Below are 13220 nucleotides of genomic sequence, written 5' to 3' on the forward strand. Positions count from 1 at the left end.
ATGCTTTCATGAAAATTTTGTATAGACTCATTCATGCATTCTAGAGATTTGCACCAATGCCATTCTTCCCCTCTAGATTGACATGTTTGATGGTCTTATGAAATTCTTTGGTTCTAATTTGTTCATACTTAATTCTCCGTAATCGTAATGACAGAGAATGGCTATCAGAAGCGGGGACAAGGTCATGATGATGGTGGGGAATGAAGTGGTTGGAATTGGTGGAGTGTGTGCAATAGATCCGGAGGCCTACTGTAGGTGTGGTGGTTCACACCACCCAGGAGTCATTATGCTACTAATTTATGTCACTAATGTGTGATTGTATAGCGGTTAGAGAAGATGGAATGAGCTAATCATGTAATGGTTGGCGCATATGGAAGGGACGAGTGGAAGCTCGTCCAATGATGTACCAATGCCCAGGAGCACAAAGTGGCTTACAGAGAGGTTATATTGTCATTGCACTCATTACAAGCGAGAAGTACGACATCAACGTCATATTATCATGTGCCACTTGTGGATGTATGGGGAGGAGCCCAAACCAGTATCCACCATTGCTGTTGCATGTGTTGATGGATTATCGGTAAGTCAAAGCTATTTAAGTTCGTGGTCAATATTGGATACCATTATAGTACGAAGCCTTGAGACAAGATCTTATATTTACATGAAATCTTAAAACAAGATGAGGAGGCTGACGAGGGTACGCATATAGCTTCACACTTTGAGCAAGACTATAGTCTCCCGAATGATGACGACGGTATGGTCGACATGATGGATTCTATTTTTAGGGGCACTACATCCCATGTACACGTGATGTCAGAGTCTGAGGTCAAAATGCGAGAGTTGCAATCAACACAATTGTACGAGGGTGCTAGGATGTCTAAACTACGTGCTTGTCTCTCAATCTTGAATCTGCAAGTAAAGTATGGGTGGTCGGATACAAGTGTCTTGGCCTTGATGAGGTTAGCTCTTGCATTAATTTGTCTCACTATTTGGATATTGTTTGTTTTAGGAATCATCATGTATGAATTAGTGTACCGAATCATCATTATTAGAAGCCTATGTATGTTTTGAATTGTGATAGGTTGCTCCAAAAGATGTTGCCTGCACCAAATACCATGCTCGCATCAAGAGATGAAGCGAAAAAGATGCTAACAATGGTGGGTATGGATTATGACACCATCCATGCTTGCTGTAGTGATTATATTCTCTTTCGTCGTGAGCATGGAGATTTGGCTAGTTGTACGAGGTGTGGGGAACAACGATATAGAGATGACTTGCAGGGTGAGCAGATACCAGTAAAGGTCTTGAGACACTTCCCCATCATTGCAAGAATACAGCACATGTTTCGATGCAAATCCATATAGTGGAGTTGATGACATGGCATGCATCTCATCGGTCCACTAATGACACATTGAGGATTCCCGCAGATTGTGCAGCTTGGAAGCACATAGACAATAATCAGTGGCTAGACTTTGTGAGGGAGCCATGCAACTTACATCTTGTCGCCATGGACGGCGTGAATCCTTTCGGATTACGCTCAACATCTTGGTCGACATGGCCCATAGTCGTGGTGAATTACAATATCCCACCATTGCTAACAATAAAAAAGGGACACCTCATGCTTGTACTGCTTGTGTCAGGGAAGTACAAGGCAAAAAATATGGACGTGTACATGGCACCTTTGATAGAGGAGCTACAGATATTATGGAGAGGAGTGCGAGTCTTTGATATTTCCAGAGCTCCTAGACATACCAATGATATTTTGGTCAGGGGTATCTTGATGTGGACCATGCATGACTACCCAGGATATGGAGAGTGCACAAGTACATGGTTGTGTCTCTACAAGTATAATATAGGATTATGCTTTTATGACTCTCTTTCGCACGCATGTCTTATACTAACACATACAAGTGGGTACCCTGCTTGTCCTGTTTGTGGACCGGGTTTGAAATCGCTTGCATGATACTCCAAACATATGAGGAAAAATGTTTATGAAGGTCATGCTCGATACCTTCCACTGGACCATCTCGCACGTGGAGGTAGCTTGATCCACCACCATCATATTTGAAGACAAGTGACTGGATTCAAGCTTGGAGGGTGAATGGAAAGGAACATCCTCTTGGTATGAAGAGGCTATTGATCTTTCACAAGCTTCCTTATTGGGGTCAGTTACAAATCAATCATCTCTTGGATCCCATGCATATCTTCAAGAATGTGGGGGCTACTATTTGGGCACACTTGGTTGGTTCCAAAGACTCGAGAAGAGTGCGAGAAGACTTGCGTGCTATGAATAGGATGTCTCGTTTGTGGCCCCAAGTGCATGCTTCGGGAAAAGTTATCCTCCCAAAAGCAATGTGGATCCTCTCTATGAGGGAGGAGGCAACGGTCAAGGCAGACATTGCCTCTTTTCAAACACCGATAGGGTACCTGCATTGCTTGAAAGGAGCATTTTCAAAGGACAATAAGCTTAGTGGGCTCAAGTCCCATGATTGGCACAAGGTCTTACAGGTATTCTAAGCTATAGAATTAGTGTACCGATAATCATGATGCGTTAGCATAATTATGATTATGTTATATTGTTGACATGACTTCTTTGTTGCTTTGATAGTTCATCCTCCCAATTACAATAAAAGGGTGCTACAAGAAGATGTTAGAAATTCTATATTCAAGATTAGTGGTATTGTGAGGTATGCTTACTATCAAATCGCATTGATTGCATTTTCTTCAATTTAAGCTAAATAATTTGTAGACTGATTATGAAAATATCTTACATGGCATGTGAAATAGGTGGATATCTCAAAAAGAGATCTCCATATCGAGCATCGAGAAGGCTAGGGTGGAATCCGTCAAAGCCGTATGCTTGCTTGAGAAGCACTTTCCCTCGAGCATTATGACAACTCAAGGAATTCAGGTTAAATAATCAAAACTAGGCTTTGATCATGAACAGAATTCACCTCTAGGAGGGTAATCATCAATGGAAAGGTGGAACTTTTTTGGTCTAGATCAATGCATTTCCAAGTCTATCTGCCTCATTTTCTCTCCTAGGTAGCACCCTCAGCATCATGCAATAGCCCCCTTAACAACTTTGCCACCTTCTTTTGGAGTGTTGGCCTCCTTGATATGTGGACTGAGAGTTTCTAAAATGCATGTTGATATCCAATACAACACCTTCCTTGACTTCTCAAGCCAAGTCCTATATGTCAAATTTTCCTCCTCCATTGGTTCCTCCCATGGAAAACTAAGACTTTTGTCTTCACTTGTAATCCTTAAAGTGATCAGGCATCTTAATTGCTAGCAATTTGATGAAAATAACTTAACTAGAAGCTTAATGAGACAAGCTCATTGGGGTACTAGCTATTTAAGTGCCATCTAACCTCATCGGCTTCACATTGCTTCTCCCGCCTTCATCTCCACCACCTTTGTTGACTTCACACTGGTCTACCATCGTCTCTACCAACCTCATCAACTTCACATAGCCATCTTCTACTGCATTGTCTCCCACCCTCATCTCCACCACCTTTGTCGACTTTACACTGCTTTACCCTCATCTCTACCACCTTCATTAACTTCACACAACCCTAGTATCGTCTCCTTCTACACCCTCCTCCTACTCGATCCTTGTTTCCACCCTTTGGCTATGTCCCACCTTCAGTTGATTCCGTTCTTATTCCTAGCTATCTCCAAAGCAGTGGTGGAAGGTCTTTCCCATGATTGTAGAGTGTATTAGATGCTAATGGACCTTAATTGGACAAGCAACCTACTTGATTCATTCCACTTGAGAACTACATTTGAGTCCTACACTAATTATGTTTATTTGTGGACTCTATATGGGTTGCATAGTCAGGTTGACCAAGCCACATAAATGATCTTGTGGGAGTTTTTGCGATCTCAGGTGTAGCCTAAATGAGATGAATCTCATTTTTAGAAAAGCTACCCCACTAGCTGAGTAGAGTGTCAAGTAAGCATTTTTGGGTAGCTCACCAACTGAGCGGAGCTTTCTTGTGTTGACAAAACACCTAGCTCACTAGTTGAGTTGAGCTTTTTGTATATAAGCTGAGCATTCTTTATAGTAGGAATTTTGATGCTAAGCTCTCCAAGGGAGATATTAAGTTGAGCTTTCTTGTATTGATAGAATAACAATGTAAATTCAATCAATTATATCCCTCCCCTCCTTCTCAAATCAATGAGGTTTTTTGCAGAAATACTAAAATATTAATATAAGAAAAAGGGAAGATCAGTATCATAAGAGATAGTTACAACAAATATCTGTATCCATCAATCTTACAACTTATCACCCGCATGCTATCTATTTTTATAGCATTGAGGCAAATCTCAAAGAAAAATCCACTACTTGAAAACAACACCCATTATTGTACTTGCAATAAAAAATCATCTTAATTCTCATTTTCATTTGAAATTAATTACTATCATCCTCATGACCTACCACACCTTCCATAGCTCTTCATTCAACCCACCCTTATCCCCCAATAATGCTGCCATTTAGAGAGCATTTACTGATCTCTTTGCTAGTAGTGTTTACAAATCCTCTCAAGTCCCCTCTATCTAAACAGAACACATTACTTGTCTACTCATTTATAATGTTTCTTAAGAAACTTTGCATTATCATTCTTTAAGAACCTGACAAGCAGTACTGCCTGGCAATCAAATCCTCTTACAATGGCATCGGTCCCATATGCTCCTAAAGTTAACCATTCCTTTTGCCCAAATCCTCTTTAATTGATTAGAAGAATTATCATTGTCTTAAATAAGCCTCTATAAGCCCACTCTAAAAGACAAAATGATCGACTAAGTGAAGCATCTATTTAACTGTAACCAAGTGACATCCTTAAATATGAAATCCCACCTGACAATCATCTTATTGAGTAGTTCAAACTGAGGAATTTGGACTTGATAATTAGAGAGAATTATGTCTTGCCAAGGAGCCTTGACCCCTCTAAGACCATTCAAATCAATCAAATACTTGGAAATTATTGCCCATGGTTGATTGCAATGAAGTTTAAGGAACCATTTAGCAATCATTTTCCTACACTTTTGGACCATACTTCTGACCCAAGTCCACGCTCCTTCTTACTAGCCACCATATAATTCCAATCTATGGCATGCCATTTCTCTCTCCATACAAAATTTCTATTATACCTTTCCATTTTCTTTAGTGCATTATTAGAGTATAACATTCAGGTAAGGCATCCCACCCCAACCAAACTGAAAGGGGATTGTCTTGATTGATTTTGGAATTAGAGACCATAGAGAACTCAAAGTCAGACAAGAAATTGCATAATTTTTCTCCCTTCCAACCAACAAACTGAAGTTATCATGAGGCAAAAATTATGTACAAAAATTAGAACCATTTAGAAGTGAAAATCCTTTAATGCATCCTTGATTAAACCAAAACACTTGATGGGTGTTCGATATGTGGTTGGCCTTACTTGATTTCTTGGGGGGGTCACTCAAAATATGTAACCCTATCACGTGAGTTCAACAGAAGGATTTTTTTAATTTCTAAAATTTACAGAAATAAATATACATAAGGGACTATTTAAAATAGTTTTGGAAAAAATTTACAGATTTGTATAGAAAAGGGGTACATTTTATTAATGAATTTTTTTACAGATAAGGGATTTTAAATATAGGCCTTGAACGCATGTGATATAGAGGGTTTATACATAGTGACCCGCCCGAGCTTGATTTTCATATATAGGAATGCATCCTTTGGTACCTTCCGTGTAGTACATTGGGTACTCATGTTCATACTCATATTGTAGTTCCAATTCTTCAAGTTGGAGTTGTTGCATCGGAACTACTAGAGTAAGATTGGGGGCTTGAGGATATTGCGAAGGATTGGGATTTCTCAATAGTTGAGGCAGTTGTATCCTCACTAGGATGGGATTTAGCCATTGTACTGGTGCATTGGGTGCTAGTGCTAGCTACCGATATACTAAGATTGTCTCTTGTGCATACTGTTGGGGTCGGGGGTGTGCAACCCTCATATTGTAGAAGTAGTTGTTTTAAAACTGCTTTCCATGTAAATAGTCATTGCTTTAAGTATGCTTTGTGACTGCTTGCTTTTGTGAGTGCTTTTGCATTGCTTGTGAGTGGTTTGGTAGTGCTTTGGCACTGCGTTTTCTGACTGCTTGATTTTGTCAATGGTTTTGTGACTGGTTTGGCAATGCTTAAGCACTAGGTTTAGATTTTTGTTTGCTTTCCTTCTACTTTTGGACTTCTTTGCATATGCTTTGCATGGGCTCTGCAAGTGCATCATGTGCTTTGTGATGGTTTTCAGGAAGTGCTTTGTATATTTATTGGTAGTGCTTTGTTTCTACATTGTCTGTGCATGACTACATGATTACTAAATGTGTTCTTGCATTAATTTGCATGTGTTTTGTCCATAGGGATAAAATCTCCATTTGAGGTAACTAACACTATGTTTTTTGGACTAGTACTAGGAAAACAAACACAACCATGTGCTACAAGTAAATAAAAATGTTTCACAAATACAAAACAAGACAATTTCAACCATTAGGGAGATTTAAGACAATCACATAAGTCCAAGCTAGCCCAGTTTGAAAATTGACTGAATAATTTAACGAAACACAACAATTTCAACCAACCACCACCGAGCTAGTCATCATCAATCATTTCTCTTTGTAAAATATATTTTTGTTTCAACCATGGTGGTTTAGGACAATCACATAACTCTGGTTTGACCTAAGATAGCTCATTGATATATTACATGATGTTCCAACTATCAGGATGGTTTAGAACACTCACATTAAGTCCGAGCCAGCCAGTTTGGAAATTGACTGGTACATGACCCAAATAGCCCGAAAATTAAAATTAAATAATTTTACTACTAGGACACACAACATTTTCAACCAATCATCGGGCTGGTCGTCAATTATTTCTATTTGTGAAACATATTTCTACTTCAACCATGTTGGTTTAAGACAGTCACATAACTCCTATTTGACTTGAACTAGCTCGATGATATATTGCATGATGTTCCAATCATCGGGCTAGTATAGGACACTCACATTAAGTCCAAGCCATCATGTTTTAGAAATTAACTGGTATATGATGACCCAAACCATCCTAGAAATTAAACTTACTAATATTTAACTACTAAGAAACACAACAATTTCAACCATTCAGCTGCTCATCAATTTGACAATAACAATATATTGTTGTTTCTTTCTGTTGCAAAATATATTTCCGTCTAACCATGCTGGTTCAGAATAATTAGAGAGCTGGTATAACTTAACCTAAACCACCATGGACAATCACATTAAGTCCAAGCTAGCCCATTTTAGAAATTAAACAATTAAACTATTCCAAAACTCATTCACAAACAACCACTGGGCTAGTAAAATATATTGATGTTCAACCACACTAGTTTAAGACAATTACATAACTGGTGTTTGACCTAAACCAACACAGTGATATATTGCATAATGTTCCAACCACCAAGATCATTTAGGAAAGTCCAAGACAACCCAATTTAATTAAATTAAATAATCAAACTATTCCAAAACTCATTTACGAACAATCTCTGGGTTGGTTTAGGCAACTAGTGAACTGCATTGTATCAAGCATCTGTATGATGTGCTCATCCCATGTTGTTACTCAATCAATAACTTTTGCACTCAGGATGTCTCTCCTTTTCTTGCATTTTGTTGTAGTCCATAGACTTCTCATTGGATCAGGATCATCCTGCATTGCTTTCGCTTTGCATCCAAGCATTGGAGCTATGTTGGTCCTTCTGATTGACAACGTCTTTTGACATTGTGCTCCCAAGCCATTTCTCATTTGTTCAGAGGATACCAACATAGCTAATGTCCCCCTCTTTGTAGCTAGCTAATCTAAGCTACAAAGGCTTACTCTTGTGATGACTCAATACTAATATTCACCTAGATGGTGGCTTGATGTTGTTGCCTTGAATTCTCCCACCAAATGTGAGATCATAACTCGTGTTCTTTGCTCTGATGGCAATATCAAATGCATGCATCTACGACCACTTCCTACTACTACTACTCTGCAAGAAGTCTTCTTTCTTCTCGTTGTTTCTTGCTTCGTAGACATTGCAAAAGTGTCTTCTATTTATGTCTCGATGCCGTGCCATGAATTTACTGGCCCTGCAATCAGTTGTGCCTTGACCAAGCTTTTCATCTTTCTTATCTTGGAGCCTCTATTTGGTTCTCTTGCAAGTCTAATGATCTGCATCTTGCCTTTAATGCCATGGAGACAACAAGTGAATTGCCACTAGAATAGAGACTAGCTAAAGTTATGAGGTGAGCAGAGAATAGAAGATGACTTACCCAAGTAAAGAAGATAATGCCAAACCAAAAGAATGAGGTGACCTTGAGCTAAGTTTGCACATGGCAAGTTGCAAGGTGATAAGAGGAGAATGTACTTTGCAGGGTGGTAGGAGACTAATGTTCAAAGATTTGCACAGCAACAGGTGAGAAAATTTGAAAATGCACAGGGATAGCAAAATTTCCAAGAGTCGTGATTTCCCCCCTCCAACCATAAACATCGAAAAATTTGGATATACCAACTACCCTCAAGAAATTGCAATATGGACCAAATTGCTTCAAAATACAAATAGGCTAAAGGGAATGCTAAAATGCAATGACCTTTGACATGCTTATGAGCCATATAGCAAGGAATTTAATGGAAAAAGAACCAATACAATTTAAGAAAATTTGTAAAAGATCTTCGCACATGCACAAATTGCACTTTTGTGAATTCTTCCATTATAGGGTGAATCTAGATACCAATATCACCAACTATCAATTAAGACCACATGCACTAGCCTCATTAGTTTGGTTCCCATTTTTTCAATTAGTTTTGGTTTTCCACAAAACATGAAAAATTTATGGGTTTGCATAATTTTAGCACATTGGAGTCCCCTTAAACCACATCTAAGGTTCTTAATAAGGTCCTTTAGTTGAGAACAAGATCACATAGTGTACTTTTGAATGATTACTTGGTTGCATGTATGTGTAGAACAAAGTTTTGATGTTTTTGAATAAATTGTTATGTCCTATACTCTTTAGGATGCATGATTCACATGCAACATAGCACTTGTAATACTTTAACAGTCTCGTTCCAAATTTTTATTTCATATGTTTTGATCTCATGTTCAAGACTAGAATGTGTAGTACAACTTGAAGATAAAGTTTGTCAAATTCCATTGAGCAATGCATAAGTTATGGGTTAGGAAAGATACCCATATGCAAAAAATGCTATGAACCTCACCAAAAATGGCCACACCCAAGCAAACGTTGACCCATCAACAAAAGTAGGAGTATCTAGAAAGATGGCTGAGGCTAGCTACAAAATTGATGAGTCTAAGGTGGAAGTGATAGGATCTCAAGTAGGACCATTGCCTATTACTATTCCAACCTCCTTGTGGAAGACTTGCTCAACAACGACCTGTCTGCATTGACAAACATTGAAGCCGTGCTTCATCCCCAGAGAGACATCTTGAGCATGAGGCATTAGCTACTCCAACTTCTCCTAAGAATCCCAAGGTGCAATCCTTGCCCTCACAAATGTCAACTTCACCTGCAATGAAGGAATCCACGATAGGAGAGGAGACTAACAGGGATGGAGCCGACTGAAGAAGTCAAGGAAAAGAGAATCAAAAATGAGCTAGAGAAAGAAGGGAATGTTGGGTCCAATCTCGAGTCTACAGTCACGATCAAACTACCAACCACTGCAGTTGCCCCCATGACATTAGAAGAAGCTAGAGCTAAAGTTTGATAGATCATAGTTAAGGAGGCTACAAAAGTCCAGAGCAACCCCACAAGTTTTGATAAACTAGGCACAAATGCAAGCACCATAGTATCCCCATTGAATGTGGTGATATTGGTCCATCACTCGAGTCAACCATGGGGCCATTGAGCTCCACAATGATGCAACGGACATGCAAGAGATCAGGTAAAAAATATTGCCTCAAGGGGGGAGTGCAAAAGAAATTTTGGTTGAGCTGACAACCACCACGAGGGGGAGGGAAGAAGGGAAGGGGATGGAGAAGGAGAAGAAGGTGAAGGGGGATCATGGCAAACACCAAAGGCAAACAAGGAGAGCAAGCAAACCTCAATCTCTATAGATGAGCAAGAAGAGAGATTGTATTTCTCAAAGATTCCATACAACAATAAAGACCAAGGTCAACCACTTGGCATTTTATACATGTCACCTTCTAAATGGAAGGCCAACCCTATTCCTTGAACCACTCTCTTTCTTTTGTTACAACTACTTGAGACCATATGGTGCCAAGGCATATGCTAATTCTCCCAACCTTCTCTCTGTCCTCAAATGGCTCTTGTATTATCATTATGAAAGAACCAAATAGCTCTTGTGTTATCTTTGCCAATTTGGGAGATTTCAGCAACTACTTAGAAACCGAGCCATTTGTGTCTCAAAACCCGTAGGGTTTGAATGGTCTAGATCCATTAGCATGCTCAATGGCTATTAACATGTCCCCCTTTCTATTGCTAATCCATCCTTGGATCGGCTGCACTACAATAAGTGAGTGGAGAGGACCGGCCATAAGGAGTATTGCATAGTGGTCCAATTGCCATGGGGTGATCTCTATGAAATAAGGTCGGTACTTCCAAAAGTGGGTGGCATGCATGTCCTAAAACATGCAAATGTGATGCCATGGAGATTTCTAACTTTGATGGAATAGGTGCAAGTTTGGGAATTGGGAGCGGCCGATGTTGGGGTTGAAGACAATCTATGGGTGGGGAGATCTCAAAGTAGTAGGAGGATAAGGTTGTTGAAGTGCACTGTTTCTACCACCATGGGGTCAGGTATTGAGCTGTAGGTATCATTGAAATTCCAAAAGCTGAAATCAAATTCCTTCTTACATCATTTCCTTGGGGAAGATTTCTTAGGGAAGTTGTCTATGATGTTGGGATCTTTCTTTTGGAGCTCCCAGAAGTGGGCTCAAGACCACCATCATCATTCCATGGGAATATAGAGGGGATGGATCGGGTGCACTGTGATTGCTCCTGCTTCAAAAAGAGGAGGCGCTAGCAAGTCCTCAAACTCAAAACATTATGCTCGATTGGCGTAATTGCTTCCAGCCCAAATGTCAATTTGAAAGGAGTCAACCTCATGGCCACCTTGAATGATGTGCGGTAAGCCCATAGTGCCACTAGCAACTTCTCATCCCAATCCGTGCAGTGCTCATTCACCAATAGCGGCATAATCCGCTTGAAAGTATGATTTGTAGACTCAGCCAATCCATTAGCCTATGGATACTAGGGGGAAGACTTCTTGTGAATCACCATATAGAAAGAATTCATCCGCTTGATGACCTTATTAACAAAGTGAGTCCCCCTGTCATTGACAATTTCAATTGGGCAACCGAACCAAATGAAGACCGCGATACAAGCATTTTGCAACCAAATTTGCAGTATTGTCCTGCAAAGCCCAAGCTCCACCCATTTGGTACAGTAGTCCATGGCTACCAGAGTGTAACAATTCCTTGTGCTAGTAGTTGCGGGCTTGAATGGACCCATGAAGTCCAGACCCCACTTTTGAAATGGCTCTAGAGGCATATGGGGTTAAGTGGAATACGATCCCGATATGTGGGTTGGCCCAACTGCTTGCAAAGGTCGTAAATTTTTGTAAACCCCACAAAATGACCACCCGAAACCCCGCAATGGGCTTCCATTAGCACTGCCTCCTGTTCATGAGGCTGAACACACTACTGCAGGGCCTCTGTCACATGTCGCTGGTATAGCTGGCCCAAGACTACTCAAAGGATCGCCTCCATAATGCCAAGCATTTCCTCTGGTCTCTATTCATGTACTTGGGCATGATGCCGGTAGACCGGAATGAGAGCATCTCATCATACCATGACCATGGGCCTTTCGAAATGACTTCAGTCTCTGCCTCGGATCCGCTGCCTCGGATCCGCCCAAAAAATCACTGCCAACTCTACATCAGGAAACTCGTCCTCCACTCCCATTGGAATTTCTCTAGACTCTAGTCGAGATAAGTAATCTACCACCGCATGCTGCAAGCCCAGTCGATGAATCACATCAAAATCATATTCCTGTAGTAGCAACACCCAGAGTGCCAATCGGCCCGTAAGACTGCTGTTTTACCAAATACAACAATGCGGAATGATCAACATGGAGTACAAAAGGTTGGCCCAACAAATAATGCCGAAATTTTTTGACGGAATAGATCATGCCCAGCAGTCCTTCTCTCTCCGTGATAGAGTAATTCTTTTTGGCTGTTGAGAGCCGTTGGCTTGCATAGTAGCATGAAAATTCTTCTCCCAATCCGGAGACATCAACACCAGTGCTCTAGAAAGCTGGATCTTGAGTTGCCGGTATGCTTGGTCGCACTCTACGGTCCACACAAATGCCTTTGGTTCCACATGAGCCAATGCATTCAAGGGAATCGCCATGTGAGCCAGGAACCGCAGATGTCTGCCATGCGATCTAATTTGACCCAAAAATTACAAGCACTCCTTAGGTGTTGTTGGAGCCGATGCTTGCATAATTACTGCCACTTTGTCCGGATCCACCGCAATTCCTTTCGCCAAGATCACATGCCCCAGGAGTCGGCCGCTGTGGACTGCGAATGCACATTTCATAGGATTCAGACTGAAGGAGACCTCCTTGCATCGTTGGAAGCACTTTCGCAAATGCTCCAGGTGCTCAATGAATGTTCCGAACACACTTAAATCATTCAGGAAAATCCGCATGAAATCTATCAAATAAGAGCCGAAAATCTCCTGCATTGCTGAGGGAGCATTTGCAATCCAAATCACATGACTATGCAGACATAGACCCCCCATGATGTGATGAACACTATTTTAGGCTGGTCTTCTGGAGCCATTCTGATTTGGTTGTACCCACTATACCCATCCAAGAAAGAGTACACCTCATGCCCTACACTTCGTCCGGCATAAAATCCATGTACGGTAAGGGAAATGGATCAGGTACATGGCTACATTCAGCTTGCGGTAGTCGACACAAATCCGCAATTTTTTATTTTTCTTTGGCACAATGACAATCGGGGAAATCCACTCCAGATTCTCGATCAGCAGTGCGATGAATCCCACCCATAGTAACAAGCGCTCCAGTTCTTCATGCACTTGCTTGGCCACATGCGGATTCATACGATACCATTGTATCTTTGTTGGAGTCGCATCTGGTTTGAGGTTGACCCGATGCTGG

Source organism: Dipteris shenzhenensis, chromosome 29 (genome assembly GCF_047967505.1).
Source record: "Dipteris shenzhenensis isolate YYH24624 ecotype China chromosome 29, Dip_SZ_1.0, whole genome shotgun sequence".
Classification (NCBI taxonomy): Eukaryota; Viridiplantae; Streptophyta; class Polypodiopsida; order Gleicheniales; family Dipteridaceae; genus Dipteris; species Dipteris shenzhenensis.